We start from the raw sequence: 26235 nt of genomic DNA, 5'->3' as shown, positions 1-26235 counted from the left end.
TTTTTTTTTTTTTTTTTTTTTTTTTTTTTTTTTTTTTTTTTTTTTTTTTTTTTTTTTTTTTTTTTTTTTTTTTTTTTTTTTTTTTTTGTTTTTTTTTTTTTTTTTTTTTTTTTTTTTTTTTTTTTTTTTTTTTTTTTTTTTTTTTTTTTTTTTTTTTTTTTTTTTTTTTTTTTTTTTTTTTTTTTTTTTTTTTTTTTTTTTTTTTTTTTTTTTTTTTTTTTTTTTTTTTTTTTTTTTTTTTTTTTTTTTTTTTTTTTTTTTTTTTTTTTTTTTTTTTTTTTTTTTTTTTTTTTTTTTTTTTTTTTTTTTTTTTTTTTTTTTTTTTTTTTTTTTTTTTTTTTTTTTTTTTTTTTTTTTTTTTTTTTTTTTTTTTTTTTTTTTTTTTTTTTTTTTTTTTTTTTTTTTTTTTTTTTTTTTTTTTTTTTTTTGTTTTTTTTTTTTTTTTTTTTTTTTTTTTTTTTTTTTTTTTTTTTTTTTTTTTTTTTTTTTTTTTTTTTTTTTTTTTTTTTTTTTTTTTTTTTTTTTTTTTTGTTTTTTTTTTTTTTTTTGTTTTTTTTTTTTTTTTTTTTTTTTTTTTTTTTTTTTTTTTTTTTTTTTTTTTTTTTTTTTTTTTTTTTTTTTTTTTTTTTTTTTTTTTTTTTTTTTTTTTTTTTTTTTTTTTTTTTTTTTTTTTTTTTTTTTTTTTTTTTTTTTTTTTTTTTTTTTTTTTTTTTTTTTTTTTTTTTTTTTTTTTTTTTTTTTTTTTTTTTTTTTTTTTTTTTTTTTTTTTTTTTTTTTTTTTTTTTTTTTTGTTTTTTTTTTTTTTTTTTTTTTTTTTTTTTTTTTTTTTTTTTTTTTTTGTTTTTTTTTTTTTTTTTTTTTTTTTTTTTTTTTTTTTTTTTTTTTTTTTTTTTTTTTTTTTTTTTTTTTTTTTTTTTTTTTTTTTTTTTTTTTTTTTTTTTTTTTTTTTTTTTTTTTTTTTTTTTTTTTTTTTTTTTTTTTTTTTTTTTTTTTTTTTTTTTTTTTTTTTTTTTTTTTTTTTTTTTTTTTTTTTTTTTTTTTTTTTTTTTTTTTTTTTTTTGTTTTTTTTTTTTTTTTTTTTTTTTTTTTTTTTTTTTTTTTTTTTTTTTTTTTTTTTTTTTTTTTTTTTTTTTTTTTTTTTTTTTTTTTTTTTTTTTTTTTTTTTTTTTTTTTTTTTTTTTTTTTTTTTTTTTTTTTTTTTTTTTTTTTTTTTTTTTTTTTTTTTTGTTTTTTTTTTTTTTTTTTTTTTTTTTTTTTTTTTTTTTTTTTTTTTTTTTTTTTTTTTTTTTTTTTTTTTTTTTTTTTTTTTTTTTTTTTTTTTTTTTTTTTTTTTTTTTTTTTTTTTTTTTTTTTTTTTTTTTTTTTTTTTTTTTTTTTTTTTTTTTTTTTTTTTTTTTTTTTTTTTTTTTTTTTTTTTTTTTTTTTGTTTTTTTTTTTTTTTTTTTTTTTTTTTTTTTTTTTTTTTTTTTTTTTTTTTTTTTTTTTTTTTTTTTTTTTTTTTTTTTTTTTTTTTTTTTTTTTTTTTTTTTTTTTTTTTTTTTTTTTTTTTTTTTTTTTTTTTTTTTTTTTTTTTTTTTTTTTTTTTTTTTTTTTTTTTTTTTTTTTTTTTTTTTTTTTTGTTTTTTTTTTTTTTTTTTTTTTTTTTTTTTTTTTTTTTTTTTTTTTTTTTTTTTTTTTTTTTTTTTTTTTTTTTTTTTTTTTTTTTTTTTTTTTTTTTTTTTTTTTTTTTTTTTTTTTTTTTTTTTTTTTTTTTTTTTTTTTTTTTTTTTTTTTTTTTTTTTTTTTTTTTTTTTTTTTTTTTTTTTTTTTTTTTTTTTTTTTTTTTTTTTTTTTTTTTTTTTTTTTTTTTTTTTTTTTTTTTTTTTTTTTTTTTTTTTTTTTTTTTTTTTTTTTTTTTTTTTTTTTTTTTTTTTTTTTTTTTTTTTTTTTTTTTTTTGTTTTTTTTTTTTTTTTTTTTTTTTTTTTTTTTTTTTTTTTTTTTTTTTTTTTTTTTTTTTTTTTTTTTTTTTTTTTTTTTTTTTTTTTTTTTTTTTTTTTTTTTTTTTTTTTTTTTTTTTTTTTTTTTTTTTTTTTTTTTTTTTTTTTTTTTTTTTTTTTTTTTTTTTTTTTTTTTTTTTTTTTTTTTTTTTTTTTTTTTTTTTTTTTTTTTTTTTTTTTTTTTTTTTTTTTTTTTTTTTTTTTTTTTTTTTTTTTTTTTTTTTTTTTTTTTTTTTTTTTTTTTTTTTTTTTTTTTTTTTTTTTTTTTTTTTTTTTTTTTGTTTTTTTTTTTTTTTTTTTTTTTTTTTTTTTTTTTTTTTTTTTTTTTTTTTTTTTTTTTTTTTTTTTTTTTTTTTTTTTTTTTTTTTTTTTTTTTTTTTTTTTTTTTTTTTTTTTTTTTTTTTTTTTTTTTTTTTTTTTTTTTTTTTTTTTTTTTTTTTTTTTTTTTTTTTTTTTTTTTTTTTTTTTTTTTTTTTTTTTTTTTTTTTTTTTTTTTTTTTTTTTTTTTTTTTTTTTTTTTTTTTTTTTTTTTTTTTTTTTTTTTTTTTTTTTTTTTTTTTTTTTTTTTTTTTTTTTTTTTTTTTTTTTTTTTTTTTTTTTTTTTTTTTTTTTTTTTTTTTTTTTTGTTTTTTTTTTTTTTTTTTTTTTTTTTTTTTTTTTTTTTTTTTTTTTTTTTTTTTTTTTTTTTTTTTTTTTTTTTTTTTTTTTTTTTTTTTTTTTTTTTTTTTTTTTTTTTTTTTTTTTTTTTTTTTTTTTTTTTTTTTTTTTTTTTTTTTTTTTTTTTTTTTTTTTTTTTTTTTTTTTTTTTTTTTTTTTTTTTTTTTTTTTTTTTTTTTTTTTTTTTTTTTTTTTTTTTTTTTTTTTTTTTTTGTTTTTTTTTTTTTTTTTTTTTTTTTTTTTTTTTTTTTTTTTTTTTTTTTTTTTTTTTTTTTTTTTTTTTTTTTTTTTTTTTTTTTTTTTTTTTTTTTTTTTTTTTTTTTTTTTTTTTTTTTTTTTTTTTTTTTTTTTTTTTTTTTTTTTTTTTTTTTTTTTTTTTTTTTTTTTTTTTTTTTTTTTTTTTTTTTTTTTTTTTTTTTTTTTTTTTTTTTTTTTTTTTTTTTTTTTTTTTTTTTTTTTTTTTTTTTTTTTTTTTTTTTTTTTTTTTTTTTTTTTTTTTTTTTTTTTTTTTTTTTTTTTTTTTTTTTTTTTTTTTTTTTTTTTTTTTTTTTTTTTTTTTTTTTTTTTTTTTTTTTTTTTTTTTTTTTTTTTTTTTTTTTTTTTTTTTTTTTTTTTTTTTTTTTTTTTTTTTTTTTTTTTTTTTTTTTTTTTTTTTTTTTTTTTTTTTTTTTTTTTTTTTTTTTTTTTTTTTTTTTTTTTTTTTTTTTTTTTTTTTTTTTTTTTTTTTTTTTTTTTTTTTTTTTTTTTTTTTTTTTTTTTTTTTTTTTTTTTTTTTTTTTTTTTTTTTTTTTTTTTTTTTTTTTTTTTTTTTTTTTTTTTTTTTTTTTTTTTTTTTTTTTTTTTTTTTTTTTTTTGTTTTTTTTTTTTTTTTTTTTTTTTTTTTTTTTTTTTTTTTTTTTTTTTTTTTTTTTTTTTTTTTTTTTTTTTTTTTTTTTTTTTTTTTTTTTTTTTTTTTTTTTTTTTTTTTTTTTTTTTTTTTTTTTTTTTTTTTTTTTTTTTTTTTTTTTTTTTTTTTTTTTTTTTTTTTTTTTTTTTTTTTTTTTTTTTTTTTTTTTTTTTTTTTTTTTTTTTTTTTTTTTTTTTTTTTTTTTTTTTTTTTTTTTTTTTTTTTTTTTTTTTTTTTTTTTTTTTTTTTTTTTTTTTTTTTTTTTTTTTTTTTTTTTTTTTTTTTTTTTTTTTTTTTTTTTTTTTTTTTTTTTTTTTTTTTTTTTTTTTTTTTTTTTTTTTTTTTTTTTTTTTTTTTTTTTTTTTTTTTTTTTTTTTTTTTTTTTTTTTTTTTTTTTTTTTTTTTTTTTTTTTTTTTTTTTTTTTTTTTTTTTTTTTTTTTTTTTTTTTTTTTTTTTTTTTTTTTTTTTTTTTTTTTTTTTTTTTTTTTTTTTTTTTTTTTTTTTTTTTTTTTTTTTTTTTTTTTTTTTTTTTTTTTTTTTTTTTTTTTTTTTTTTTTTTTTTTTTTTTTTTTTTTTTTTTTTTTTTTTTTTTTTTTTTTTTTTTTTTTTTTTTTTTTTTTTTTTTTTTTTTTTTTTTTTTTTTTTTTTTTTTTTTTTTTTTTTTTTTTTTTTTTTTTTTTTTTTTTTTTTTTTTTTTTTTTTTTTTTTTTTTTTTTTTTTTTTTTTTTTTTTTTTTTTTTTTTTTTTTTTTTTTTTTTTTTTTTTTTTTTTTTTTTTTTTTTTTTTTTTTTTTTTTTTTTTTTTTTTTTTTTTTTTTTTTTTTTTTTTTTTTTTTTTTTTTTTTTTTTTTTTTTTTTTTTTTTTTTTTTTTTTTTTTTTTTTTTTTTTTTTTTTTTTTTTTTTTTTTTTTTTTTTTTTTTTTTTTTTTTTTTTTTTTTTTTTTTTTTTTTTTTTTTTTTTTTTTTTTTTTTTTTTTTTTTTTTTTTTTTTTTTTTTTTTTTTTTTTTTTTTTTTTTTTTTTTTTTTTTTTTTTTTTTTTTTTTTTTTTTTTTTTTTTTTTTTTTTTTTTTTTTTTTTTTTTTTTTTTTTTTTTTTTTTTTTTTTTTTTTTTTTTTTTTTTTTTTTTTTTTTTTTTTTTTTTTTTTTTTTTTTTTTTTTTTTTTTTTTTTTTTTTTTTTTTTTTTTTTTTTTTTTTTTTTTTTTTTTTTTTTTTTTTTTTTTTTTTTTTTTTTTTTTTTTTTTTTTTTTTTTTTTTTTTTTTTTTTTTTTTTTTTTTTTTTTTTTTTTTTTTTTTTTTTTTTTTTTTTTTTTTTTTTTTTTTTTTTTTTTTTTTTTTTTTTTTTTTTTTTTTTTTTTTTTTTTTTTTTTTTTTTTTTTTTTTTTTTTTTTTTTTTTTTTTTTTTTTTTTTTTTTTTTTTTTTTTTTTTTTTTTTTTTTTTTTTTTTTTTTTTTTTTTTTTTTTTTTTTTTTTTTTTTTTTTTTTTTTTTTTTTTTTTTTTTTTTTTTTTTTTTTTTTTTTTTTTTTTTTTTTTTTTTTTTTTTTTTTTTTTTTTTTTTTTTTTTTTTTTTTTTTTTTTTTTTTTTTTTTTTTTTTTTTTTTTTTTTTTTTTTTTTTTTTTTTTTTTTTTTTTTTTTTTTTTTTTTTTTTTTTTTTTTTTTTTTTTTTTTTTTTTTTTTTTTTTTTTTTTTTTTTTTTTTTTTTTTTTTTTTTTTTTTTTTTTTTTTTTTTTTTTTTTTTTTTTTTTTTTTTTGTTTTTTTTTTTTTTTTTTTTTTTTTTTTTTTTTTTTTTTTTTTTTTTTTTTTTTGTTTTTTTTTTTTTTTTTTTTTTTTTTTTTTTTTTTTTTTTTTTTTTTTTTTTTTTTTTTTTTTTTTTTTTTTTTTTTTTTTTTTTTTTTTTTTTTTTTTTTTTTTTTTTTTTTTTTTTTTTTTTTTTTTTTTTTTTTTTTTTTTTTTTTTTTTTTTTTTTTTTTTTTTTTTTTTTTTTTTTTTTTTTTTTTTTTTTTTTTTTTTTTTTTTTTTTTTTTTTTTTTTTTTTTTTTTTTTTTTTTTTTTTTTTTTTTTTTTTTTTTTTTTTTTTTTTTTTTTTTTTTTTTTTTTTTTTTTTTTTTTTTTTTTTTTTTTTTTTTTTTTTTTTTTTTTTTTTTTTTTTTTTTTTTTTTTTTTTTTTTTTTTTTTTTTTTTTTTTTTTTTTTTTTTTTTTTTTTTTTTTTTTTTTTTTTTTTTTTTTTTTTTTTTTTTTTTTTTTTTTTTTTTTTTTTTTTTTTTTTTTTTTTTTTTTTTTTTTTTTTTTTTTTTTTTTTTTTTTTTTTTTTTTTTTTTTGTTTTTTTTTTTTTTTTTTTTTTTTTTTTTTTTTTTTTTTTTTTTTTTTTTTTTTTTTTTTTTTTTTTTTTTTTTTTTTTTTTTTTTTTTTTTTTTTGTTTTTTTTTTTTTTTTTTTTTTTTTTTTTTTTTTTTTTTTTTTTTTTTTTTTTTTTTTTTTTTTTTTTTTTTTTTTTTTTTTTTTTTTTTTTTTTTTTTTTTTTTTTTTTTTTTTTTTTTTTTTTTTTTTTTTTTTTTTTTTTTTTTTTTTTTTTTTTTTTTTTTTTTTTTTTTTTTTTTTTTTTTTTTTTTTTTTTTTTTTTTTTTTTTTTTTTTTTTTTTTTTTTTTTTTTTTTTTTTTTTTTTTTTTTTTTTTTTTTTTTTTTTTTTTTTTTTTTTTTTTTTTTTTTTTTTTTTTTTTTTTTTTTTTTTTTTTTTTTTTTTTTTTTTTTTTTTTTTTTTTTTTTTTTTTTTTTTTTTTTTTTTTTTTTTTTTTTTTTTTTTTTTTTTTTTTTTTTTTTTTTTTTTTTTTTTTTTTTTTTTTTTTTTTTTTTTTTTTTTTTTTTTTTTTTTTTTTTTTTTTTTTTTTTTTTTTTTTTTTTTTTTTTTTTTTTTTTTTTTTTTTTTTTTTTTTTTTTTTTTTTTTTTTTTTTTTTTTTTTTTTTTTTTTTTTTTTTTTTTTTTTTTTTTTTTTTTTTTTTTTTTTTTTTTTTTTTTTTTTTTTTTTTTTTTTTTTTTTTTTTTTTTTTTTTTTTTTTTTTTTTTTTTTTTTTTTTTTTTTTTTTTTTTTTTTTTTTTTTTTTTTTTTTTTTTTTTTTTTTTTTTTTTTTTTTTTTTTTTTTTTTTTTTTTTTTTTTTTTTTTTTTTTTTTTTTTTTTTTTTTTTTTTTTTTTTTTTTTTTTTTTTTTTTTTTTTTTTTTTTTTTTTTTTTTTTTTTTTTTTTTTTTTTTTTTTTTTTTTTTTTTTTTTTTTTTTTTTTTTTTTTTTTTTTTTTTTTTTTTTTTTTTTTTTTTTTTTTTTTTTTTTTTTTTTTTTTTTTTTTTTTTTTTTTTTTTTTTTTTTTTTTTTTTTTTTTTTTTTTTTTTTTTTTTTTTTTTTTTTTTTTTTTTTTTTTTTTTTTTTTTTTTTTTTTTTTTTTTTTTTTTTTTTTTTTTTTTTTTTTTTTTTTTTTTTTTTTTTTTTTTTTTTTTTTTTTTTTTTTTTTTTTTTTTTTTTTTTTTTTTTTTTTTTTTTTTTTTTTTTTTTTTTTTTTTTTTTTTTTTTTTTTTTTTTTTTTTTTTTTTTTTTTTTTTTTTTTTTTTTTTTTTTTTTTTTTTTTTTTTTTTTTTTTTTTTTTTTTTTTTTTTTTTTTTTTTTTTTTTTTTTTTTTTTTTTTTTTTTTTTTTTTTTTTTTTTTTTTTTTTTTTTTTTTTTTTTTTTTTTTTTTTTTTTTTTTTTTTTTTTTTTTTTTTTTTTTGTTTTTTTTTTTTTTTTTTTTTTTTTTTTTTTTTTTTTTTTTTTTTTTTTTTTTTTTTTTTTTTTTTTTTTTTTTTTTTTTTTTTTTTTTTTTTTTTTTTTTTTTTTTTTTTTTTTTTTTTTTTTTTTTTTTTTTTTTTTTTTTTTTTTTTTTTTTTTTTTTTTTTTTTTTTTTTTTTTTTTTTTTTTTTTTTTTTTTTTTTTTTTTTTTTTTTTTTTTTTTTTTTTTTTTTTTTTTTTTTTTTTTTTTTTTTTTTTTTTTTTTTTTTTTTTTTTTTTTTTTTTTTTTTTTTTTTTTTTTTTTTTTTTTTTTTTTTTTTTTTTTTTTTTTTTTTTTTTTTTTTTTTTTTTTTTTTTTTTTTTTTTTTTTTTTTTTTTTTTTTTTTTTTTTTTTTTTTTTTTTTTTTTTTTTTTTTTTTTTTTTTTTTTTTTTTTTTTTTTTTTTTTTTTTTTTTTTTTTTTTTTTTTTTTTTTTTTTTTTTTTTTTTTTTTTTTTTTTTTTTTTTTTTTTTTTTTTTTTTTTTTTTTTTTTTTTTTTTTTTTTTTTTTTTTTTTTTTTTTTTTTTTTTTTTTTTTTTTTTTTTTTTTTTTTTTTTTTTTTTTTTTTTTTTTTTTTTTTTTTTTTTTTTTTTTTTTTTTTTTTTTTTTTTTTTTTTTTTTTTTTTTTTTTTTTTTTTTTTTTTTTTTTTTTTTTTTTTTTTTTTTTTTTTTTTTTTTTTTTTTTTTTTTTTTTTTTTTTTTTTTTTTTTTTTTTTTTTTTTTTTTTTTTTTTTTTTTTTTTTTTTTTTTTTTTTTTTTTTTTTTTTTTTTTTTTTTTTTTTTTTTTTTTTTTTTTTTTTTTTTTTTTTTTTTTTTTTTTTTTTTTTTTTTTTTTTTTTTTTTTTTTTTTTTTTTTTTTTTTTTTTTTTTTTTTTTTTTTTTTTTTTTTTTTTTTTTTTTTTTTTTTTTTTTTTTTTTTTTTTTTTTTTTTTTTTTTTTTTTTTTTTTTTTTTTTTTTTTTTTTTTTTTTTTTTTTTTTTTTTTTTTTTTTTTTTTTTTTTTTTTTTTTTTTTTTTTTTTTTTTTTTTTTTTTTTTTTTTTTTTTTTTTTTTTTTTTTTTTTTTTTTTTTTTGTTTTTTTTTTTTTTTTTTTTTTTTTTTTTTTTTTTTTTTTTTTTTTTTTTTTTTTTTTTTTTTTTTTTTTTTTTTTTTTTTTTTTTTTTTTTTTTTTTTTTTTTTTTTTTTTTTTTTTTTTTTTTTTTTTTTTTTTTTTTTTTTTTTTTTTTTTTTTTTTTTTTTTTTTTTTTTTTTTTTTTTTTTTTTTTTTTTTTTTTTTTTTTTTTTTTTTTTTTTTTTTTTTTTTTTTTTTTTTTTTTTTTTTTTTTTTTTTTTTTTTTTTTTTTTTTTTTTTTTTTTTTTTTTTTTTTTTTTTTTTTTTTTTTTTTTTTTTTTTTTTTTTTTTTTTTTTTTTTTTTTTTTTTTTTTTTTTTTTTTTTTTTTTTTTTTTTTTTTTTTTTTTTTTTTTTTTTTTTTTTTTTTTTTTTTTTTTTTTTTTTTTTTTTTTTTTTTTTTTTTTTTTTTTTTTTTTTTTTTTTTTTTTTTTTTTTTTTTTTTTTTTTTTTTTTTTTTTTTTTTTTTTTTTTTTTTTTTTTTTTTTTTTTTTTTTTTTTTTTTTTTTTTTTTTTTTTTTTTTTTTTTTTTTTTTTTTTTTTTTTTTTTTTTTTTTTTTTTTTTTTTTTTTTTTTTTTTTTTTTTTTTTTTTTTTTTTTTTTTTTTTTTTTTTTTTTTTTTTTTTTTTTTTTTTTTTTTTTTTTTTTTTTTTTTTTTTTTTTTTTTTTTTTTTTTTTTTTTTTTTTTTTTTTTTTTTTTTTTTTTTTTTTTTTTTTTTTTTTTTTTTTTTTTTTTTTTTTTTTTTTTTTTTTTTTTTTTTTTTTTTTTTTTTTTTTTTTTTTTTTTTTTTTTTTTTTTTTTTTTTTTTTTTTTTTTTTTTTTTTTTTTTTTTTTTTTTTTTTTTTTTTTTTTTTTTTTTTTTTTTTTTTTTTTTTTTTTTTTTTTTTTTTTTTTTTTTTTTTTTTTTTTTTTTTTTTTTTTTTTTTTTTTTTTTTTTTTTTTTTTTTTTTTTTTTTTTTTTTTTTTTTTTTTTTTTTTTTTTTTTTTTTTTTTTTTTTTTTTTTTTTTTTTTTTTTTTTTTTTTTTTTTTTTTTTTTTTTTTTTTTTTTTTTTTTTTTTTTTTTTTTTTTTTTTTTTTTTTTTTTTTTTTTTTTTTTTTTTTTTTTTTTTTTTTTTTTTTTTTTTTTTTTTTTTTTTTTTTTTTTTTTTTTTTTTTTTTTTTTTTTTTTTTTTTTTTTTTTTTTTTTTTTTTTTTTTTTTTTTTTTTTTTTTTTTTTTTTTTTTTTTTTTTTTTTTTTTTTTTTTTTTTTTTTTTTTTTTTTTTTTTTTTTTTTTTTTTTTTTTTTTTTTTTTTTTTTTTTTTTTTTTTTTTTTTTTTTTTTTTTTTTTTTTTTTTTTTTTTTTTTTTTTTTTTTTTTTTTTTTTTTTTTTTTTTTTTTTTTTTTTTTTTTTTTTTTTTTTTTTTTTTTTTTTTTTTTTTTTTTTTTTTTTTTTTTTTTTTTTTTTTTTTTTTTTTTTTTTTTTTTTTTTTTTTTTTTTTTTTTTTTTTTTTTTTTTTTTTTTTTTTTTTTTTTTTTTTTTTTTTTTTTTTTTTTTTTTTTTTTTTTTTTTTTTTTTTTTTTTTTTTTTTTTTTTTTTTTTTTTTTTTTTTTTTTTTTTTTTTTTTTTTTTTTTTTTTTTTTTTTTTTTTTTTTTTTTTTTTTTTTTTTTTTTTTTTTTTTTTTTTTTTTTTTTTTTTTTTTTTTTTTTTTTTTTTTTTTTTTTTTTTTTTTTTTTTTTTTTTTTTTTTTTTTTTTTTTTTTTTTTTTTTTTTTTTTTTTTTTTTTTTTTTTTTTTTTTTTTTTTTTTTTTTTTTTTTTTTTTTTTTTTTTTTTTTTTTTTTTTTTTTTTTTTTTTTTTTTTTTTTTTTTTTTTTTTTTTTTTTTTTTTTTTTTTTTTTTTTTTTTTTTTTTTTTTTTTTTTTTTTTTTTTTTTTTTTTTTTTTTTTTTTTTTTTTTTTTTTTTTTTTTTTTTTTTTTTTTTTTTTTTTTTTTTTTTTTTTTTTTTTTTTTTTTTTTTTTTTTTTTTTTTTTTTTTTTTTTTTTTTTTTTTTTTTTTTTTTTTTTTTTTTTTTTTTTTTTTTTTTTTTTTTTTTTTTTTTTTTTTTTTTTTTTTTTTTTTTTTTTTTTTTTTTTTTTTTTTTTTTTTTTTTTTTTTTTTTTTTTTTTTTTTTTTTTTTTTTTTTTTTTTTTTTTTTTTTTTTTTTTTTTTTTTTTTTTTTTTTTTTTTTTTTTTTTTTTTTTTTTTTTTTTTTTTTTTTTTTTTTTTTTTTTTTTTTTTTTTTTTTTTTTTTTTTTTTTTTTTTTTTTTTTTTTTTTTTTTTTTTTTTTTTTTTTTTTTTTTTTTTTTTTTTTTTTTTTTTTTTTTTTTTTTTTTTTTTTTTTTTTTTTTTTTTTTTTTTTTTTTTTTTTTTTTTTTTTTTTTTTTTTTTTTTTTTTTTTTTTTTTTTTTTTTTTTTTTTTTTTTTTTTTTTTTTTTTTTTTTTTTTTTTTTTTTTTTTTTTTTTTTTTTTTTTTTTTTTTTTTTTTTTTTTTTTTTTTTTTTTTTTTTTTTTTTTTTTTTTTTTTTTTTTTTTTTTTTTTTTTTTTTTTTTTTTTTTTTTTTTTTTTTTTTTTTTTTTTTTTTTTTTTTTTTTTTTTTTTTTTTTTTTTTTTTTTTTTTTTTTTTTTTTTTTTTTTTTTTTTTTTTTTTTTTTTTTTTTTTTTTTTTTTTTTTTTTTTTTTTTTTTTTTTTTTTTTTTTTTTTTTTTTTTTTTTTTTTTTTTTTTTTTTTTTTTTTTTTTTTTTTTTTTTTTTTTTTTTTTTTTTTTTTTTTTTTTTTTTTTTTTTTTTTTTTTTTTTTTTTTTTTTTTTTTTTTTTTTTTTTTTTTTTTTTTTTTTTTTTTTTTTTTTTTTTTTTTTTTTTTTTTTTTTTTTTTTTTTTTTTTTTTTTTTTTTTTTTTTTTTTTTTTTTTTTTTTTTTTTTTTTTTTTTTTTTTTTTTTTTTTTTTTTTTTTTTTTTTTTTTTTTTTTTTTTTTTTTTTTTTTTTTTTTTTTTTTTTTTTTTTTTTTTTTTTTTTTTTTTTTTTTTTTTTTTTTTTTTTTTTTTTTTTTTTTTTTTTTTTTTTTTTTTTTTTTTTTTTTTTTTTTTTTTTTTTTTTTTTTTTTTTTTTTTTTTTTTTTTTTTTTTTTTTTTTTTTTTTTTTTTTTTTTTTTTTTTTTTTTTTTTTTTTTTTTTTTTTTTTTTTTTTTTTTTTTTTTTTTTTTTTTTTTTTTTTTTTTTTTTTTTTTTTTTTTTTTTTTTTTTTTTTTTTTTTTTTTTTTTTTTTTTTTTTTTTTTTTTTTTTTTTTTTTTTTTTTTTTTTTTTTTTTTTTTTTTTTTTTTTTTTTTTTTTTTTTTTTTTTTTTTTTTTTTTTTTTTTTTTTTTTTTTTTTTTTTTTTTTTTTTTTTTTTTTTTTTTTTTTTTTTTTTTTTTTTTTTTTTTTTTTTTTTTTTTTTTTTTTTTTTTTTTTTTTTTTTTTTTTTTTTTTTTTTTTTTTTTTTTTTTTTTTTTTTTTTTTTTTTTTTTTTTTTTTTTTTTTTTTTTTTTTTTTTTTTTTTTTTTTTTTTTTTTTTTTTTTTTTTTTTTTTTTTTTTTTTTTTTTTTTTTTTTTTTTTTTTTTTTTTTTTTTTTTTTTTTTTTTTTTTTTTTTTTTTTTTTTTTTTTTTTTTTTTTTTTTTTTTTTTTTTTTTTTTTTTTTTTTTTTTTTTTTTTTTTTTTTTTTTTTTTTTTTTTTTTTTTTTTTTTTTTTTTTTTTTTTTTTTTTTTTTTTTTTTTTTTTTTTTTTTTTTTTTTTTTTTTTTTTTTTTTTTTTTTTTTTTTTTTTTTTTTTTTTTTTTTTTTTTTTTTTTTTTTTTTTTTTTTTTTTTTTTTTTTTTTTTTTTTTTTTTTTTTTTTTTTTTTTTTTTTTTTTTTTTTTTTTTTTTTTTTTTTTTTTTTTTTTTTTTTTTTTTTTTTTTTTTTTTTTTTTTTTTTTTTTTTTTTTTTTTTTTTTTGTTTTTTTTTTTTTTTTTTTTTTTTTTTTTTTTTTTTTTTTTTTTTTTTTTTTTTTTTTTTTTTTTTTTTTTTTTTTTTTTTTTTTTTTTTTTTTTTTTTTTTTTTTTTTTTTTTTTTTTTTTTTTTTTTTTTTTTTTTTTTTTTTTTTTTTTTTTTTTTTTTTTTTTTTTTTTTTTTTTTTTTTTTTTTTTTTTTTTTTTTTTTTTTTTTTTTTTTTTTTTTTTTTTTTTTTTTTTTTTTTTTTTTTTTTTTTTTTTTTTTTTTTTTTTTTTTTTTTTTTTTTTTTTTTTTTTTTTTTTTTTTTTTTTTTTTTTTTTTTTTTTTTTTTTTTTTTTTTTTTTTTTTTTTTTTTTTTTTTTTTTTTTTTTTTTTTTTTTTTTTTTTTTTTTTTTTTTTTTTTTTTTTTTTTTTTTTTTTTTTTTTTTTTTTTTTTTTTTTTTTTTTTTTTTTTTTTTTTTTTTTTTTTTTTTTTTTTTTTTTTTTTTTTTTTTTTTTTTTTTTTTTTTTTTTTTTTTTTTTTTTTTTTTTTTTTTTTTTTTTTTTTTTTTTTTTTTTTTTTTTTTTTTTTTTTTTTTTTTTTTTTTTTTTTTTTTTTTTTTTTTTTTTTTTTTTTTTTTTTTTTTTTTTTTTTTTTTTTTTTTTTTTTGTTTTTTTTTTTTTTTTTTTTTTTTTTTTTTTTTTTTTTTTTTTTTTTTTTTTTTTTTTTTTTTTTTTTTTTTTTTTTTTTTTTTTTTTTTTTTTTTTTTTTTTTTTTTTTTTTTTTTTTTTTTTTTTTTTTTTTTTTTTTTTTTTTTTTTTTTTTTTTTTTTTTTTTTTTTTTTTTTTTTTTTTTTTTTTTTTTTTTTTTTTTTTTTTTTTTTTTTTTTTTTTTTTTTTTTTTTTTTTTTTTTTTTTTTTTTTTTTTTTTTTTTTTTTTTTTTTTTTTTTTTTTTTTTTTTTTTTTTTTTTTTTTTTTTTTTTTTTTTTTTTTTTTTTTTTTTTTTTTTTTTTTTTTTTTTTTTTTTTTTTTTTTTTTTTTTTTTTTTTTTTTTTTTTTTTTTTTTTTTTTTTTTTTTTTTTTTTTTTTTTTTTTTTTTTTTTTTTTTTTTTTTTTTTTTTTTTTTTTTTTTTTTTTTTTTTTTTTTTTTTTTTTTTTTTTTTTTTTTTTTTTTTTTTTTTTTTTTTTTTTTTTTTTTTTTTTTTTTTTTTTTTTTTTTTTTTTTTTTTTTTTTTTTTTTTTTTTTTTTTTTTTTTTTTTTTTTTTTTTTTTTTTTTTTTTTTTTTTTTTTTTTTTTTTTTTTTTTTTTTTTTTTTTTTTTTTTTTTTTTTTTTTTTTTTTTTTTTTTTTTTTTTTTTTTTTTTTTTTTTTTTTTTTTTTTTTTTTTTTTTTTTTTTTTTTTTTTTTTTTTTTTTTTTTTTTTTTTTTTTTTTTTTTTTTTTTTTTTTTTTTTTTTTTTTTTTTTTTTTTTTTTTTTTTTTTTTTTTTTTTTTTTTTTTTTTTTTTTTTTTTTTTTTTTTTTTTTTTTTTTTTTTTTTTTTTTTTTTTTTTTTTTTTTTTTTTTTTTTTTTTTTTTTTTTTTTTTTTTTTTTTTTTTTTTTTTTTTTTTTTTTTTTTTTTTTTTTTTTTTTTTTTTTTTTTTTTTTTTTTTTTTTTTTTTTTTTTTTTTTTTTTTTTTTTTTTTTTTTTTTTTTTTTTTTTTTTTTTTTTTTTTTTTTTTTTTTTTTTTTTTTTTTTTTTTTTTTTTTTTTTTTTTTTTTTTTTTTTTTTTTTTTTTTTTTTTTTTTTTTTTTTTTTTTTTTTTTTTTTTTTTTTTTTTTTTTTTTTTTTTTTTTTTTTTTTTTTTTTTTTTTTTTTTTTTTTTTTTTTTTTTTTTTTTTTTTTTTTTTTTTTTTTTTTTTTTTTTTTTTTTTTTTTTTTTTTTTTTTTTTTTTTTTTTTTTTTTTTTTTTTTTTTTTTTTTTTTTTTTTTTTTTTTTTTTTTTTTTTTTTTTTTTTTTTTTTTTTTTTTTTTTTTTTTTTTTTTTTTTTTTTTTTTTTTTTTTTTTTTTTTTTTTTTTTTTTTTTTTTTTTTTTTTTTTTTTTTTTTTTTTTTTTTTTTTTTTTTTTTTTTTTTTTTTTTTTTTTTTTTTTTTTTTTTTTTTTTTTTTTTTTTTTTTTTTTTTTTTTTTTTTTTTTTTTTTTTTTTTTTTTTTTTTTTTTTTTTTTTTTTTTTTTTTTTTTTTTTTTTTTTTTTTTTTTTTTTTTTTTTTTTTTTTTTTTTTTTTTTTTTTTTTTTTTTTTTTTTTTTTTTTTTTTTTTTTTTTTTTTTTTTTTTTTTTTTTTTTTTTTTTTTTTTTTTTTTTTTTTTTTTTTTTTTTTTTTTTTTTTTTTTTTTTTTTTTTTTTTTTTTTTTTTTTTTTTTTTTTTTTTTTTTTTTTTTTTTTTTTTTTTTTTTTTTTTTTTTTTTTTTTTTTTTTTTTTTTTTTTTTTTTTTTTTTTTTTTTTTTTTTTTTTTTTTTTTTTTTTTTTTTTTTTTTTTTTTTTTTTTTTTTTTTTTTTTTTTTTTTTTTTTTTTTTTTTTTTTTTTTTTTTTTTTTTTTTTTTTTTTTTTTTTTTTTTTTTTTTTTTTTTTTTTTTTTTTTTTTTTTTTTTTTTTTTTTTTTTTTTTTTTTTTTTTTTTTTTTTTTTTTTTTTTTTTTTTTTTTTTTTTTTTTTTTTTTTTTTTTTTTTTTTTTTTTTTTTTTTTTTTTTTTTTTTTTTTTTTTTTTTTTTTTTTTTTTTTTTTTTTTTTTTTTTTTTTTTTTTTTTTTTTTTTTTTTTTTTTTTTTTTTTTTTTTTTTTTTTTTTTTTTTTTTTTTTTTTTTTTTTTTTTTTTTTTTTTTTTTTTTTTTTTTTTTTTTTTTTTTTTTTTTTTTTTTTTTTTTTTTTTTTTTTTTTTTTTTTTTTTTTTTTTTTTTTTTTTTTTTTTTTTTTTTTTTTTTTTTTTTTTTTTTTTTTTTTTTTTTTTTTTTTTTTTTTTTTTTTTTTTTTTTTTTTTTTTTTTTTTTTTTTTTTTTTTTTTTTTTTTTTTTTTTTTTTTTTTTTTTTTTTTTTTTTTTTTTTTTTTTTTTTTTTTTTTTTTTTTTTTTTTTTTTTTTTTTTTTTTTTTTGTTTTTTTTTTTTTTTTTTTTTTTTTTTTTTTTTTTTTTTTTTTTTTTTTTTTTTTTTTTTTTTTTTTTTTTTTTTTTTTTTTTTTTTTTTTTTTTTTTTTTTTTTTTTTTTTTTTTTTTTTTTTTTTTTTTTTTTTTTTTTTTTTTTTTTTTTTTTTTTTTTTTTTTTTTTTTTTTTTTTTTTTTTTTTTTTTTTTTTTTTTTTTTTTTTTTTTTTTTTTTGTTTTTTTTTTTTTTTTTTTTTTTTTTTTTTTTTTTTTTTTTTTTTTTTTTTTTTTTTTTTTTTTTTTTTTTTTTTTTTTTTTTTTTTTTTTTTTTTTTTTTTTTTTTTTTTTTTTTTTTTTTTTTTTTTTTTTTTTTTTTTTTTTTTTTTTTTTTTTTTTTTTTTTTTTTTTTTTTTTTTTTTTTTTTTTTTTTTTTTTTTTTTTTTTTTTTTTTTTTTTTTTTTTTTTTTTTTTTTTTTTTTTTTTTTTTTTTTTTTTTTTTTTTTTTTTTTTTTTTTTTTTTTTTTTTTTTTTTTTTTTTTTTTTTTTTTTTTTTTTTTTTTTTTTTTTTTTTTTTTTTTTTTTTTTTTTTTTTTTTTTTTTTTTTTTTTTTTTTTTTTTTTTTTTTTTTTTTTTTTTTTTTTTTTTTTTTTTTTTTTTTTTTTTTTTTTTTTTTTTTTTTTTTTTTTTTTTTTTTTTTTTTTTTTTTTTTTTTTTTTTTTTTTTTTTTTTTTTTTTTTTTTTTTTTTTTTTTTTTTTTTTTTTGTTTTTTTTTTTTTTTTTTTTTTTTTTTTTTTTTTTTTTTTTTTTTTTTTTTTTTTTTTTTTTTTTTTTTTTTTTTTTTTTTTTTTTTTTTTTTTTTTTTTTTTTTTTTTTTTTTTTTTTTTTTTTTTTTTTTTTTTTTTTTTTTTTTTTTTTTTTTTTTTTTTTTTTTTTTTTTTTTTTTTTTTTTTTTTTTTTTTTTTTTTTTTTTTTTTTTTTTTTTTTTTTTTTTTTTTTTTTTTTTTTTTTTTTTTTGTTTTTTTTTTTTTTTTTTTTTTTTTTTTTTTTTTTTTTTTTTTTTTTTTTTTTTTTTTTTTTTTTTTTTTTTTTTTTTTTTTTTTTTTTTTTTTTTTTTTTTTTTTTTTTTTTTTTTTTTTTTTTTTTTTTTTTTTTTTTTTTTTTTTTTTTTTTTTTTTTTTTTTTTTTTTTTTTTTTTTTTTTTTTTTTTTTTTTTTTTTTTTTTTTTTTTTTTTTTTTTTTTTTTTTTTTTTTTTTTTTTTTTTTTTTTTTTTTTTTTTTTTTTTTTTTTTTTTTTTTTTTTTGTTTTTTTTTTTTTTTTTTTTTTTTTTTTTTTTTTTTTTTTTTTTTTTTTTTTTTTTTTTTTTTTTTTTTTTTTTTTTTTTTTTTTTTTTTTTTTTTTTTTTTTTTTTTTTTTTTTTTTTTTTTTTTTTTTTTTTTTTTTTTTTTTTTTTTTTTTTTTTTTTTTTTTTTTTTTTTTTTTTTTTTTTTTTTTTTTTTTTTTTTTTTTTTTTTTTTTTTTTTTTTTTTTTTTTTTTTTTTTTTTTTTTTTTTTTTTTTTTTTTTTTTTTTTTTTTTTTTTTTTTTTTTTTTTTTTTTTTTTTTTTTTTTTTTTTTTTTTTTTTTTTTTTTTTTTTTTTTTTTTTTTTTTTTTTTTTTTTTTTTTTTTTTTTTTTTTTTTTTTTTTTTTTTTTTTTTTTTTTTTTTTTTTTTTTTTTTTTTTTTTTTTTTTTTTTTTTTTTTTTTTTTTTTTTTTTTTTTTTTTTTTTTTTTTTTTTTTTTTTTTTTTTTTTTTTTTTTTTTTTTTTTTTTTTTTTTTTTTTTTTTTTTTTTTTTTTTTTTTTTTTTTTTTTTTTTTTTTTTTTTTTTTTTTTTTTTTTTTTTTTTTTTTTTTTTTTTTTTTTTTTTTTTTTTTTTTTTTTTTTTTTTTTTTTTTTTTTTTTTTTTTTTTTTTTTTTTTTTTTTTTTTTTTTTTTTTTTTTTTTTTTTTTTTTTTTTTTTTTTTTTTTTTTTTTTTTTTTTTTTTTTTTTTTTTTTTTTTTTTTTTTTTTTTTTTTTTTTTTTTTTTTTTTTTTTTTTTTTTTTTTTTTTTTTTTTTTTTTTTTTTTTTTTTTTTTTTTTTTTTTTTTTTTTTTTTTTTTTTTTTTTTTTTTTTTTTTTTTTTTTTTTTTTTTTTTTTTTTTTTTTTTTTTTTTTTTTTTTTTTTTTTTTTTTTTTTTTTTTTTTTTTTTTTTTTTTTTTTTTTTTTTTTTTTTTTTTTTTTTTTTTTTTTTTTTTTTTTTTTTTTTTTTTTTTTTTTTTTTTTTTTTTTTTTTTTTTTTTTTTTTTTTTTTTTTTTTTTTTTTTTTTTTTTTTTTTTTTTTTTTTTTTTTTTTTTTTTTTTTTTTTTTTTTTTTTTTTTTTTTTTTTTTTTTTTTTTTTTTTTTTTTTTTTTTTTTTTTTTTTTTTTTTTTTTTTTTTTTTTTTTTTTTTTTTTTTTTTTTTTTTTTTTTTTTTTTTTTTTTTTTTTTTTTTTTTTTTTTTTTTTTTTTTTTTTTTTTTTTTTTTTTTTTTTTTTTTTTTTTTTTTTTTTTTTTTTTTTTTTTTTTTTTTTTTTTTTTTTTTTTTTTTTTTTTTTTTTTTTTTTTTTTTTTTTTTTTTTTTTTTTTTTTTTTTTTTTTTTTTTTTTTTTTTTTTTTTTTTTTTTTTTTTTTTTTTTTTTTTTTTTTTTTTTTTTTTTTTTTTTTTTTTTTTTTTTTTTTTTTTTTTTTTTTTTTTTTTTTTTTTTTTTTTTTTTTTTTTTTTTTTTTTTTTTTTTTTTTTTTTTTTTTTTTTTTTTTTTTTTTTTTTTTTTTTTTTTTTTTTTTTTTTTTTTTTTTTTTTTTTTTTTTTTTTTTTTTTTTTTTTTTTTTTTTTTTTTTTTTTTTTTTTTTTTTTTTTTTTTTTTTTTTTTTTTTTTTTTTTTTTTTTTTTTTTTTTTTTTTTTTTTTTTTTTTTTTTTTTTTTTTTTTGTTTTTTTTTTTTTTTTTTTTTTTTTTTTTTTTTTTTTTTTTTTTTTTTTTTTTTTTTTTTTTTTTTTTTTTTTTTTTTTTTTTTTTTTTTTTTTTTTTTTTTTTTTTTTTTTTTTTTTTTTTTTTTTTTTTTTTTTTTTTTTTTTTTTTTTTTTTTTTTTTTTTTTTTTTTTTTTTTTTTTTTTTTTTTTTTTTTTTTTTTTTTTTTTTTTTTTTTTTTTTTTTTTTTTTTTTTTTTTTTTTTTTTTTTTTTTTTTTTTTTTTTTTTTTTTTTTTTTTTTTTTTTTTTTTTTTTTTTTTTTTTTTTTTTTTTTTTTTTTTTTTTTTTTTTTTTTTTTTTTTTTTGTTTTTTTTTTTTTTTTTTTTTTTTTTTTTTTTTTTTTTTTTTTTTTTTTTTTTTTTTTTTTTTTTTTTTTTTTTTTTTTTTTTTTTTTTTTTTTTTTTTTTTTTTTTTTTTTTTTTTTTTTTTTTTTTTTTTTTTTTTTTTTTTTTTTTTTTTTTTTTTTTTTTTTTTTTTTTTTTTTTTTTTTTTTTTTTTTTTTTTTTTTTTTTTTTTTTTTTTTTTTTTTTTTTTTTTTTTTTTTTTTTTTTTTTTTTTTTTTTTTTTTTTTTTTTTTTTTTTTTTTTTTTTTTTTTTTTTTTTTTTTTTTTTTTTTTTTTTTTTTTTTTTTTTTTTTTTTTTTTTTTTTTTTTTTTTTTTTTTTTTTTTTTTTTTTTTTTTTTTTTTTTTTTTTTTTGTTTTTTTTTTTTTTTTTTTTTTTTTTTTTTTTTTTTTTTTTTTTTTTTTTTTTTTTTTTTTTTTTTTTTTTTTTTTTTTTTTTTTTTTTTTTTTTTTTTTTTTTTTTTTTTTTTTTTTTTTTTTTTTTTTTTTTTTTTTTTTTTTTTTTTTTTTTTTTTTTTTTTTTTTTTTTTTTTTTTTTTTTTTTTTTTTTTTTTTTTTTTTTTTTTTTTTTTTTTTTTTTTTTTTTTTTTTTTTTTTTTTTTTTTTTTTTTTTTTTTTTTTTTTTTTTTTTTTTTTTTTTTTTTTTTTTTTTTTTTTTTTTTTTTTTTTTTTTTTTTTTTTTTTTTTTTTTTTTTTTTTTTTTTTTTTTTTTTTTTTTTTTTTTTTTTTTTTTTTTTTTTTTTTTTTTTTTTTTTTTTTTTTTTTTTTTTTTTTTTTTTTTTTTTTTTTTTTTTTTTTTTTTTTTTTTTTTTTTTTTTTTTTTTTTTTTTTTTTTTTTTTTTTTTTTTTTTTTTTTTTTTTTTTTTTTTTTTTTTTTTTTTTTTTTTTTTTTTTTTTTTTTTTTTTTTTTTTTTTTTTTTTTTTTTTTTTTTTTTTTTTTTTTTTTTTTTTTTTTTTTTTTTTTTTTTTTTTTTTTTTTTTTTTTTTTTTTTTTTTTTTTTTTTTTTTTTTTTTTTTTTTTTTTTTTTTTTTTTTTTTTTTTTTTTTTTTTTTTTTTTTTTTTTTTTTTTTTTTTTTTTTTTTTTTTTTTTTTTTTTTTTTTTTTTTTTTTTTTTTTTTTTTTTTTTTTTTTTTTTTTTTTTTTTTTTTTTTTTTTTTTTTTTTTTTTTTTTTTTTTTTTTTTTTTTTTTTTTTTTTTTTTTTGTTTTTTTTTTTTTTTTTTTTTTTTTTTTTTTTTTTTTTTTTTTTTTTTTTTTTTTTTTTTTTTTTTTTTTTTTTTTTTTTTTTTTTTTTTTTTTTTTTTTTTTTTTTTTTTTTTTTTTTTTTTTTTTTGTTTTTTTTTTTTTTTTTTTTTTTTTTTTTTTTTTTTTTTTTTTTTTTTTTTTTTTTTTTTTTTTTTTTTTTTTTTTTTTTTTTTTTTTTTTTTTTTTTTTTTTTTTTTTTTTTTTTTTTTTTTTTTTTTTTTTTTTTTTTTTTTTTTTTTTTTTTTTTTTTTTTTTTTTTTTTTTTTTTTTTTTTTTTTTTTTTTTTTTTTTTTTTTTTTTTTTTTTTTTTTTTTTTTTTTTTTTTTTTTTTTTTTTTTTTTTTTTTTTTTTTTTTTTTTTTTTTTTTTTTTTTTTTTTTTTTTTTTTTTTTTTTTTTTTTTTTTTTTTTTTTTTTTTTTTTTTTTTTTTTTTTTTTTTTTTTTTTTTTTTTTTTTTTTTTTTTTTTTTTTTTTTTTTTTTTTTTTTTTTTTTTTTTTTTTTTTTTTTTTTTTTTTTTTTTTTTTTTTTTTTTTTTTTTTTTTTTTTTTTTTTTTTTTTTTTTTTTTTTTTTTTTTTTTTTTTTTTTTTTTTTTTTTTTTTTTTTTTTTTTTTTTTTTTTTTTTTTTTTTTTTTTTTTTTTTTTTTTTTTTTTTTTTTTTTTTTTTTTTTTTTTTTTTTTTTTTTTTTTTTTTTTTTTTTTTTTTTTTTTTTTTTTTTTTTTTTTTTTTTTTTTTTTTTTTTTTTTTTTTTTTTTTTTTTTTTTTTTTTTTTTTTTTTTTTTTTTTTTTTTTTTTTTTTTTTTTTTTTTTTTTTTTTTTTTTTTTTTTTTTTTTTTTTTTTTTTTTTTTTTTTTTTTTTTTTTTTTTTTTTTTTTTTTTTTTTTTTTTTTTTTTTTTTTTTTTTTTTTTTTTTTTTTTTTTTTTTTTTTTTTTTTTTTTTTTTTTTTTTTTTTTTTTTTTTTTTTTTTTTTTTTTTTTTTTTTTTTTTTTTTTTTTTTTTTTTTTTTTTTTTTTTTTTTTTTTTTTTTTTTTTTTTTTTTTTTTTTTTTTTTTTTTTTTTTTTTTTTTTTTTTTTTTTTTTTTTTTTTTTTTTTTTTTTTTTTTTTTTTTTTTTTTTTTTTTTTTTTTTTTTTTTTTTTTTTTTTTTTTTTTTTTTTTTTTTTTTTTTTTTTTTTTTTTTTTTTTTTTTTTTTTTTTTTTTTTTTTTTTTTTTTTTTTTTTTTTTTTTTTTTTTTTTTTTTTTTTTTTTTTTTTTTTTTTTTTTTTTTTTTTTTTTTTTTTTTTTTTTTTTTTTTTTTTTTTTTTTTTTTTTTTTTTTTTTTTTTTTTTTTTTTTTTTTTTTTTTTTTTTTTTTTTTTTTTTTTTTTTTTTTTTTTTTTTTTTTTTTTTTTTTTTTTTTTTTTTTTTTTTTTTTTTTTTTTTTTTTTTTTTTTTTTTTTTTTTTTTTTTTTTTTTTTTTTTTTTTTTTTTTTTTTTTTTTTTTTTTTTTTTTTTTTTTTTTTTTTTTTTTTTTTTTTTTTTTTTTTTTTTTTTTTTTTTTTTTTTTTTTTTTTTTTTTTTTTTTTTTTTTTTTTTTTTTTTTTTTTTTTTTTTTTTTTTTTTTTTTTTTTTTTTTTTTTTTTTTTTTTTTTTTTTTTTTTTTTTTTTTTTTTTTTTTTTTTTTTTTTTTTTTTTTTTTTTTTTTTTTTTTTTTTTTTTTTTTTTTTTTTTTTTTTTTTTTTTTTTTTTTTTTTTTTTTTTTTTTTTTTTTTTTTTTTTTTTTTTTTTTTTTTTTTTTTTTTTTTTTTTTTTTTTTTTTTTTTTTTTTTTTTTTTTTTTTTTTTTTTTTTTTTTTTTTTTTTTTTTTTTTTTTTTTTTTTTTTTTTTTTTTTTTTTTTTTTTTTTTTTTTTTTTTTTTTTTTTTTTTTTTTTTTTTTTTTTTTTTTTTTTTTTTTTTTTTTTTTTTTTTTTTTTTTTTTTTTTTTTTTTTTTTTTTTTTTTTTTTTTTTTTTTTTTTTTTTTTTTTTTTTTTTTTTTTTTTTTTTTTTTTTTTTTTTTTTTTTTTTTTTTTTTTTTTTTTTTTTTTTTTTTTTTTTTTTTTTTTTTTTTTTTTTTTTTTTTTTTTTTTTTTTTTTTTTTTTTTTTTTTTTTTTTTTTTTTTTTTTTTTTTTTTTTTTTTTTTTTTTTTTTTTTTTTTTTTTTTTTTTTTTTTTTTTTTTTTTTTTTTTTTTTTTTTTTTTTTTTTTTTTTTTTTTTTTTTTTTTTTTTTTTTTTTTTTTTTTTTTTTTTTTTTTTTTTTTTTTTTTTTTTTTTTTTTTTTTTTTTTTTTTTTTTTTTTTTTTTTTTTTTTTTTTTTTTTTTTTTTTTTTTTTTTTTTTTTTTTTTTTTTTTTTTTTTTTTTTTTTTTTTTTTTTTTTTTTTTTTTTTTTTTTTTTTTTTTTTTTTTTTTTTTTTTTTTTTTTTTTTTTTTTTTTTTTTTTTTTTTTTTTTTTTTTTTTTTTTTTTTTTTTTTTTTTTTTTTTTTTTTTTTTTTTTTTTTTTTTTTTTTTTTTTTTTTTTTTTTTTTTTTTTTTTTTTTTTTTTTTTTTTTTTTTTTTTTTTTTTTTTTTTTTTTTTTTTTTTTTTTTTTTTTTTTTTTTTTTTTTTTTTTTTTTTTTTTTTTTTTTTTTTTTTTTTTTTTTTTTTTTTTTTTTTTTTTTTTTTTTTTTTTTTTTTTTTTTTTTTTTTTTTTTTTTTTTTTTTTTTTTTTTTTTTTTTTTTTTTTTTTTTTTTTTTTTTTTTTTTTTTTTTTTTTTTTTTTTTTTTTTTTTTTTTGTTTTTTTTTTTTTTTTTTTTTTTTTTTTTTTTTTTTTTTTTTTTTTTTTTTTTTTTTTTTTTTTTTTTTTTTTTTTTTTTTTTTTTTTTTTTTTTTTTTTTTTTTTTTTTTTTTTTTTTTTTTTTTTTTTTTTTTTTTTTTTTTTTTTTTTTTTTTTTTTTTTTTTTTTTTTTTTTTTTTTTTTTTTTTTTTTTTTTTTTTTTTTTTTTTTTTTTTTTTTTTTTTTTTTTTTTTTTTTTTTTTTTTTTTTTTTTTTTTTTTTTTTTTTTTTTTTTTTTTTTTTTTTTTTTTTTTTTTTTTTTTTTTTTTTTTTTTTTTTTTTTTTTTTTTTTTTTTTTTTTTTTTTTTTTTTTTTTTTTTTTTTTTTTTTTTTTTTTTTTTTTTTTTTTTTTTTTTTTTTTTTTTTTTTTTTTTTTTTTTTTTTTTTTTTTTTTTTTTTTTTTTTTTTTTTTTTTTTTTTTTTTTTTTTTTTTTTTTTTTTTTTTTTTTTTTTTTTTTTTTTTTTTTTTTTTTTTTTTTTTTTTTTTTTTTTTTTTTTTTTTTTTTTTTTTTTTTTTTTTTTTTTTTTTTTTTTTTTTTTTTTTTTTTTTTTTTTTTTTTTTTTTTTTTTTTTTTTTTTTTTTTTTTTTTTTTTTTTTTTTTTTTTTTTTTTTTTTTTTTTTTTTTTTTTTTTTTTTTTTTTTTTTTTTTTTTTTTTTTTTTTTTTTTTTTTTTTTTTTTTTTTTTTTTTTTTTTTTTTTTTTTTTTTTTTTTTTTTTTTTTTTTTTTTTTTTTTTTTTTTTTTTTTTTTTTTTTTTTTTTTTTTTTTTTTTTTTTTTTTTTTTTTTTTTTTTTTTTTTTTTTTTTTTTTTTTTTTTTTTTTTTTTTTTTTTTTTTTTTTTTTTTTTTTTTTTTTTTTTTTTTTTTTTTTTTTTTTTTTTTTTTTTTTTTTTTTTTTTTTTTTTTTTTTTTTTTTTTTTTTTTTTTTTTTTTTTTTTTTTTTTTTTTTTTTTTTTTTTTTTTTTTTTTTTTTTTTTTTTTTTTTTTTTTTTTTTTTTTTTTTTTTTTTTTTTTTTTTTTTTTTTTTTTTTTTTTTTTTTTTTTTTTTTTTTTTTTTTTTTTTTTTTTTTTTTTTTTTTTTTTTTTTTTTTTTTTTTTTTTTTTTTTTTTTTTTTTTTTTTTTTTTTTTTTTTTTTTTTTTTTTTTTTTTTTTTTTTTTTTTTTTTTTTTTTTTTTTTTTTTTTTTTTTTTTTTTTTTTTTTTTTTTTTTTTTTTTTTTTTTTTTTTTTTTTTTTTTTTTTTTTTTTTTTTTTTTTTTTTTTTTTTTTTTTTTTTTTTTTTTTTTTTTTTTTTTTTTTTTTTTTTTTTTTTTTTTTTTTTTTTTTTTTTTTTTTTTTTTTTTTTTTTTTTTTTTTTTTTTTTTTTTTTTTTTTTTTTTTTTTTTTTTTTTTTTTTTTTTTTTTTTTTTTTTTTTTTTTTTTTTTTTTTTTTTTTTTTTTTTTTTTTTTTTTTTTTTTTTTTTTTTTTTTTTTTTTTTTTTTTTTTTTTTTTTTTTTTTTTTTTTTTTTTTTTTTTTTTTTTTTTTTTTTTTTTTTTTTTTTTTTTTTTTTTTTTTTTTTTTTTTTTTTTTTTTTTTTTTTTTTTTTTTTTTTTTTTTTTTTTTTTTTTTTTTTTTTTTTTTTTTTTTTTTTTTTTTTTTTTTTTTTTTTTTTTTTTTTTTTTTTTTTTTTTTTTTTTTTTTTTTTTTTTTTTTTTTTTTTTTTTTTTTTTTTTTTTTTTTTTTTTTTTTTTTTTTTTTTTTTTTTTTTTTTTTTTTTTTTTTTTTTTTTTTTTTTTTTTTTTTTTTTTTTTTTTTTTTTTTTTTTTTTTTTTTTTTTTTTTTTTTTTTTTTTTTTTTTTTTTTTTTTTTTTTTTTTTTTTTTTTTTTTTTTTTTTTTTTTTTTTTTTTTTTTTTTTTTTTTTTTTTTTTTTTTTTTTTTTTTTTTTTTTTTTTTTTTTTTTTTTTTTTTTTTTTTTTTTTTTTTTTTTTTTTTTTTTTTTTTTTTTTTTTTTTTTTTTTTTTTTTTTTTTTTTTTTTTTTTTTTTTTTTTTTTTTTTTTTTTTTTTTTTTTTTTTTTTTTTTTTTTTTTTTTTTTTTTTTTTTTTTTTTTTTTTTTTTTTTTTTTTTTTTTTTTTTTTTTTTTTTTTTTTTTTTTTTTTTTTTTTTTTTTTTTTTTTTTTTTTTTTTTTTTTTTTTTTTTTTTTTTTTTTTTTTTTTTTTTTTTTTTTTTTTTTTTTTTTTTTTTTTTTTTTTTTTTTTTTTTTTTTTTTTTTTTTTTTTTTTTTTTTTTTTTTTTTTTTTTTTTTTTTTTTTTTTTTTTTTTTTTTTTTTTTTTTTTTTTTTTTTTTTTTTTTTTTTTTTTTTTTTTTTTTTTTTTTTTTTTTTTTTTTTTTTTTTTTTTTTTTTTTTTTTTTTTTTTTTTTTTTTTTTTTTTTTTTTTTTTTTTTTTTTTTTTTTTTTTTTTTTTTTTTTTTTTTTTTTTTTTTTTTTTTTTTTTTTTTTTTTTTTTTTTTTTTTTTTTTTTTTTTTTTTTTTTTTTTTTTTTTTTTTTTTTTTTTTTTTTTTTTTTTTTTTTTTTTTTTTTTTTTTTTTTTTTTTTTTTTTTTTTTTTTTTTTTTTTTTTTTTTTTTTTTTTTTTTTTTTTTTTTTTTTTTTTTTTTTTTTTTTTTTTTTTTTTTTTTTTTTTTTTTTTTTTTTTTTTTTTTTTTTTTTTTTTTTTTTTTTTTTTTTTTTTTTTTTTTTTTTTTTTTTTTTTTTTTTTTTTTTTTTTTTTTTTTTTTTTTTTTTTTTTTTTTTTTTTTTTTTTTTTTTTTTTTTTTTTTTTTTTTTTTTTTTTTTTTTTTTTTTTTTTTTTTTTTTTTTTTTTTTTTTTTTTTTTTTTTTTTTTTTTTTTTTTTTTTTTTTTTTTTTTTTTTTTTTTTTTTTTTTTTTTTTTTTTTTTTTTTTTTTTTTTTTTTTTTTTTTTTTTTTTTTTTTTTTTTTTTTTTTTTTTTTTTTTTTTTTTTTTTTTTTTTTTTTTTTTTTTTTTTTTTTTTTTTTTTTTTTTTTTTTTTTTTTTTTTTTTTTTTTTTTTTTTTTTTTTTTTTTTTTTTTTTTTTTTTTTTTTTTTTTTTTTTTTTTTTTTTTTTTTTTTTTTTTTTTTTTTTTTTTTTTTTTTTTTTTTTTTTTTTTTTTTTTTTTTTTTTTTTTTTTTTTTTTTTTTTTTTTTTTTTTTTTTTTTTTTTTTTTTTTTTTTTTTTTTTTTTTTTTTTTTTTTTTTTTTTTTTTTTTTTTTTTTTTTTTTTTTTTTTTTTTTTTTT

This window comes from Strongylocentrotus purpuratus, unplaced genomic scaffold, assembly GCF_000002235.5.
Source record: "Strongylocentrotus purpuratus isolate Spur 01 unplaced genomic scaffold, Spur_5.0 spur5_contig_740, whole genome shotgun sequence".
Lineage (NCBI taxonomy): Eukaryota > Metazoa > Echinodermata > Echinoidea > Camarodonta > Strongylocentrotidae > Strongylocentrotus > Strongylocentrotus purpuratus.
Note: the sequence above shows the minus strand (reverse complement) of the source record.